Raw genomic sequence first — 6,915 nt, 5'->3', positions numbered from 1 at the left:
CAGCATGAAAAAAACACTAAACAAGAATGCCAATGCACATTGTCAATCTAAAAAACTTCACTTGCTTTATTATAAAAATTTTCTCGTAGTAATCAAATTCCCGTTGATGAATATTTACTGATTCTCTGCCGTGAGCTTGACATCCAATCAAATCCATCTTGATTTGATATGTTTATTGTGTTATAAAATTCAGATCCATGCGATTGAGGTGTTGGCTACTGTATAACCGGTTTTAGGGTGTAATGTCGGTAGCGAGTAGAGAAACCCGTTTTACACGCTGCTTAATATCAATGTAGCTATAATCCAGTCCGTGCAATCGGAATTCATTGTCCGGTCTGGCCTAGACCATTAAGGCGTAAGCTTATATTGCCGAAGCAAGTCGTCGTCGAAATTGTTGCCAAAGTCACGGAAGATGATAATTGCGTTGATGTTGATTTTGTGGGATTATCATAGCATTTGATTGCTCCTGTTGATACGTTTGGTGGCGTTTAAGTAAACATTGTGGCATGATATGGCCTGAGTCGTCGCTGTATGTATCTTGTATATCACTTAAATCAATAAGTTTTATTAATATTTTTCATCATTTCAAAACACCACAAAACTGAAATGTAGGGCTGGAATCAGCAATATGACGTCACGTGACGTCATAGGTTCGCGTTCACACGAACCTGAACCTTTCAGGCCAATCAGGGGCCCACTTGCACCATCCCTGCCGATACATTAAAAATGGCGGTACAACATTTCGATTGTTTGAAATGCACAATATGCAAACCGTGGCCGATGTGCTTGTTGAGCATGGCGCATTTTATCACACTACGACACGGTACAATTATAGTGACACTGCGGTGCTTCGACTGGATAAGCCTAAACAATTCAGGATTGGATGGTTAACATGGCTTGTCCAAGTAAGATCAGAGGTAGGAGCGTTATGCACTAACCGATTTTTTATTCAAGTCTTCGGATAAGTTTTAACAAATAGGTGGTGGAGTTTAATCTTTTCCGTGAGATGAGATGTGTAATTGTTTCTATGTAGGCCTAGGTGTTTCAAAATTCTTTCATTCTTCTATTTTCTACAAGCATATGGTTTGTATCTGCATAGCCCGACTAGGCCATCCGACGAACTATCTTTTCATTATATCGCAAGCTTGTGGTGTATTGATTGAAAAAAAAAAATTAAATGACGATGCTATATTCGGGTCGTCGGTCCGTGCATACTGGACAGATGGATATATGAACAGACCACGCGACACTTGGGCATTAAAACGTGAGCATATGGGTCGCAAGCTCAACTGCCGATTTTCACTGTGTCGCATGAATTCGCAGGTGGCCACGATCCGGTGAAAATTTAGCATAAAATTCGCCGGATTTTCTTTTTTTACTCTGAATTGGAAATTCACCAGTCGGAATTTTTCGGACTCTGAATTAAAAATTGCCGAAAGGATTCGGATTCTGAAAATTGGGAATCCGATCATGTTTGTGTATGATCCGATGTCGGTCAGCCCGCATAGGCCTACTATAGTCGGTATTCACTTATCCTTGGACAAATGGACATAGCCTGCCGTTCGTTACATATTTTCTGGTCTCGGTGTTATACACTTGTCGGTGTTGTCAATTTCTTACAATCTTACTTTAACCTCCTCTGATAATAAATCGATCAACTTGAATCCTGTGATTTAACATCGTCTTCTTTTCACCGAACCGACGAAATAAATGTTTGCTTTTTCTGTTTTATTGTCTACTTGCAATATTTATAGAACATAATAAAAAAATCCCCACACATTACCCAATAATTCGCATTGCGAGGGTGTATATAGCCTATATATATCCATTTGAAGCCCAATTCACATTAGTACATCAGTTTAACGTAAGATAGCACAATCAGTATGCCTCATATGGCATACTGGCTATGTAGAACGTGGTTTGCGTTATACGTGTGCGGTGCAGATGCTTCGCGTTGATATTTCAGAATTTTTAGCAAGAGACATAACTTCCATTATACTTTTAGTAACAGCTGTTCTCAAGCTCAAGCCTCAGAGGGTGGCCTTCGTAGCAATAACTGGTCGGCGCAGAAGAGAGAGAGAGAAAGATGATATTCTCTTTCGGCTTCATAATCGAGACACTTTGACGATGGAGATGCGATAACGATACGGCCTTTATAGCATAAGGTCATCTAGTCTGCACTCTGCACCCTCATATTTTCTCCTTCAATAGCAGCATAGCCGCGGATACCAGCATCACTATCAGTTTCTTAATATTTTCATCATTTCAAAACACCACAAAACTGCGATACAATGAAAAAATAGGAAGGTGTCGAAACGACTTGAAGTAGTCTTTCAGATTAGACACCCACCTTGGCCTAGGCGAAGCAGAGAAGACGCATGTACAGTGTACACTGAATGAAAAGTAAAGCAGATAACATGAAAGGCAAGCGAAAAAATGAGGTGGCATGTGGCATCAGGCGAGATCGATATGTTAGGTCCTGGTCCGGTAATCCTGAAGGCTGACTATAGTATTCATTCAGAATAAATTGCTTGTATTTCGACTACGACCAGGACCTACCGATCAAGAAGCCGGACGCATCACCATTACACTATCTCGCTCGGTTCAAGCCAGGGTCGTAATGACTCGAGTATGTTTTGGTGACTCGACTGGACTCGAGTCATTTTTCAAATGCGTAAAATGACTCGACTTGACTCGAGCCAATTTTTATATTGACGTGAACCAAGTCATGACTCGACACTAGGGCGGCCAAGACAGACATTTCATAGTAACTTCGAAGAATAGTAAAGTTACCACATTATCGGTATTTCCTCTAGCAGTCCTGATATTGGAAAATAGGGCCAAAAACTGCTAAAACTGAGAAAAATTACTATATTTTGAATGGGAGCAATTCTATATCATTCGAGCAGAGTTGAAAAAGTGGTTTGAATCCGATTGAACTGAAAACTGAACAGTGAACATAATGACTTGGACTCGGACTCGAGTCAAAACACTATGACTCGGACTCGGCCCTCTAGAGTCTAGATGACTAGACTAGATGACCTCACGACCGTATCGCAACTCCGTCGTCAAAGCATCTCGATGGTGCAGGCGAAAAAGAATATGATATTTCTCTCTCTCTCTCTCTCTCTCTCTCTCGCTCTCTCTCTCTCTCTCTCTCTCTCTCTCTCTCTCGCTCTCTCTCTCTCTCTCTCTCTCTCTCTCTCTCTCTCTCTCTCTCTCTCTCTCTCTCTCTCTCTCTCTCTCTCTCTCTCTCTCTCTCTCTCTCATGTAAATGTCCGCGATAGATAGAGCTTGGATCAAAGTGTTGAGACAGCAAAAGATCTGCTATTCTCGGCTGAAGATTTGAGGGCCAGAGATAATTTTGCAATTTTTGATCCATCGGTACCACATCTCCCTATGTCTGGGATGGGATGAACATTTTTAATTCTTCGATACTGATGGGCAAATATTACAGTTAGTCAAAAACAATTGTCTGATCAAAGTCAACAAAATTGTGTTGACCAGTGTAATGTTACGAATAGTTTCACTTGCTACTGCCCTGTAAGCATTTGCGACTATCGATAAATGTAAGAGAGGTAATTGAGTAACAAGCGGAAAACAGTAATGTAAGGTGTTAATGCTTTTTCAAGCTTTTGGGCGCTGAATTCAAAATTGCCTTAGCTCCCATCTACTCTGGTATCTTACCTCATACATCTTCATGTATCGTTGGACACTATCTCCTTAGCCATCGCTGACTATGCCAAGGTTTTCCAGGAAATTATTTCAATATTTTAGCTTTTTTTTAACGTCTTCTGTCCGATATAAACATATGAAAGTGGCACATGTGTATCAGGGTTACATTGCATTGTGCATCCTGCAGGTCACTAAGAAACACAATACTTCTAACCTGACAGATATGATCCAATCGTCCTTGACATATTGCAACCATTCAACGTTTCTGTATTATTCAAGAAGACTGAGTGTGAAATTGTTACTGCACCTAAGACGTTGCCATTTTGCAGAATGCCACACTTTACGATCCTTTTTGAGCTGCCAATAGATATTTGCCATTCACCTGAGTTGTAAATCAGGACTCCTAACTCCTCTAGCAACCCATGGTGACAGTATCATATGCCAATGACAGTATCACGGCAATACACAAAGCTACAGAAAGTAGCCCTATGATGAAAACGCCGTTTCTCGTGATCGAAAGAGAGATATCTTCTCTTTCTTGCCAAGTAATCTTTTTTCAATTAGCAAGAGGATGCTAAAAATTTCGAATATTTCTGTTCCAAGTCTCGAAGCCTATGTAAGATCATTTAATTTAGTATTTATGGACTACTCTTAGTTCTGAATCATATGCGATTTCAAAATAAATCTTCATCATTAGGCCTGTTATTATCCCTAAGATCTTCATCTTCATTCAAATTATCGAGCGTAGAGCAGTTTCAAGTTACTCTGGATAAGCTGAATGGGGAATTCGACCAATAGCTGATAGTAAATGTAGAGCTTATTTTTCTTGCTATATCCTGCAGTTTGCATCAAATATGTGTCTGAAATATCCTCGGATGATTGCATCCTCTAACCAAAAATGGATAAAAGCATCGGCCCAGATCGATACCAGTACCCTTTTTCTTGATAATTCAATTGAGCCCAAGGCTATATAGCTTATTATATGATAAAAGTGTGGATTTCTACATGGTATGGAAAAGTAATATAGGTAGATCCGTGAAAATTTGCATATTTTGGGCATATGTCGTAGCGGAAAAACTTGACGCGGTGGAAGAAAACGAGCGGCATTTTCGGAATCAGCACGCCAAAATTAGTCTAAATCAGGTGCAAAATCAAAGTCAACATATTTTCGTTGAAAATTGTTGCCCAGTGTTATCCTATAGCTAGGCTATATCGCCGATGCGATCAGCAACGAAGTATTTCTACTTTTTCAGTGTGTTCGAGTAGGTTTTATTTACTTGCACTACTCACTCAATGCAATGCTTCAACTTTAACCTGATATGATAACTTCGGAATATTTTTGCATCGGGAAATTAGGACACTTTCATCAAATTTATCGATTTCCTGAAAAAGAAGGACATATGGTAGAGTTACCATATTTTGTAGTCTGGAAAGGAGGACACTTTTCCAAAATTTTCAAACTTAGAATACTGGAGGAAAATCTTAAAAAATACTAAATTTTTCCCACTTCGTTCGATAGTCGGATTAATTAATGCCCACAGCAGCAGTTGGATGGAACGAACATTTTTAGCTATTTTGACAGCAAAAGCGAAAGCCTGATGTGAATGTCCCAATTTTCTTCTTGAAATCTCATATATTTGAGCATTTTTCGTACCTTGATTTTATACTTCAAGTGACATCTCTTAAAAATCGCTTCTCTATTTGCACTTGATTGTCATCGATGACTACTTTGACCATTTTCGCGTAGGCTAGACTCTGGAAGCTGGACTGAACTCTAGAATGCGGATAATCTTCGACGCTGTAATGTGTATTACAGCAATTGCTGTTTGCGGATGCATCATTGGATCAGGTAATGAATTCGCGTTCAGGGGAGAATCAAGATGAAGCTATATACATGAATTAGCACCCATGCCCCTTGATCGAAAATTGCATCTGTTTGTTGTTTCCTTTCATTATACTGATTATAGCCATGCGTTAGTCGCGAAGAGATGCATGCTGCAATTTCCAAAGCCGCCACCTACGATTAACTGTTAAAAGCATGTGACTCCTCGACCAAATCTACTTTTGAAACTATTACTCGTGTACTTTCAAAGTTTCTTTTCCTATTTTCACTTTGTAGTTTTGACGTCTCTTGAAAATCGCTATACTTCTACTAACAGTAATTGATTCAAAATTTACATCGTTACTTCTTGTTCTAATTGAGTTCCAAACGCTCATCTCTGTATATGACCACATATATCTATATTAAGTTGCATTTAATTCCAAGGCGCATTAAATCGAGAACAGCTGGAAAAGCACTGTCGCATTGAGGATGGTTATATGCGATGTCAAAACGGAAGCTGCCAATCTAGAAGTGCACAAGTGCTTGATGCTTGTCAGCCGAGTATGTGAATTTTCTCAATATGCATAAAATCGTGCTAGCTTAAGCGAAATACAAAATGATGTGCATTATCCCACACATTTTTGATATCGTCAATAATTATAAGCCTATATCACATGATGAATACGCCGTATGGAAACCACTACTTCAATGTGTGATTAGTAGGGATGCTGTGAACCTTTGAAAGGTTCAGGTTCGTGTAAACGCGTACCTTTTTGAAAGGTTCTGTGTGAACGCGAACGTGAACCTCATTCTAGCTAATTCAAACCCTACATTTCAGTGAAGTGATAGCCTCTATTAATGTACACGATACCTCAGTGGCGGCTCGTCCTATAGGGCAACTGGGGCACCGCCCCACCTAAAATTCTGTTCAATAACAATTTAACCATTTATAGACGCACAGCAATCAATATATACCGAGATCACAGCGAAACCCGCGTTCTTCTTGTGCTTTCGCTTGCAAATGCCCAATTGCCCATACATAGCGAAGTCTCTGCGAAAATCGAATTCTCTTATGTGTTTTCGCCTTGTGAATGCCTAGCCGGGGCTTGCCCCGGTAGCGCTCATAACAAGCTTTCACTATCTATTCTCTCAAAGCCGCGCACAATAAAGAAACGGTGATTTACTCTCTCCTATTCGTAAAATGGCCGAGCAAGTGGGGCAAATATGCCTGGTTGCCCCTAAGGTGTGATGTAACAATCGTATCTATATCTGAACTCGGTTACCGTAATATGCGTTGAGTCGACCTTTGCTGGTATTGGTCGATTTTGACGGTGTTTCGCACCATGATAATTCTTGAAACTTGGTATGATATGTCGTGAAGGTAGTATTTAGCACTGCTCCAAGTTTCAGGCTTGCTA

Source organism: Botryllus schlosseri, chromosome 13, assembly GCF_051294905.1.
Source record: "Botryllus schlosseri isolate E-star chromosome 13, Bs_hap1, whole genome shotgun sequence".
Taxonomy (NCBI): Eukaryota; Metazoa; Chordata; class Ascidiacea; order Stolidobranchia; family Styelidae; genus Botryllus; species Botryllus schlosseri.
This window is presented reverse-complemented; position numbering follows the sequence as displayed.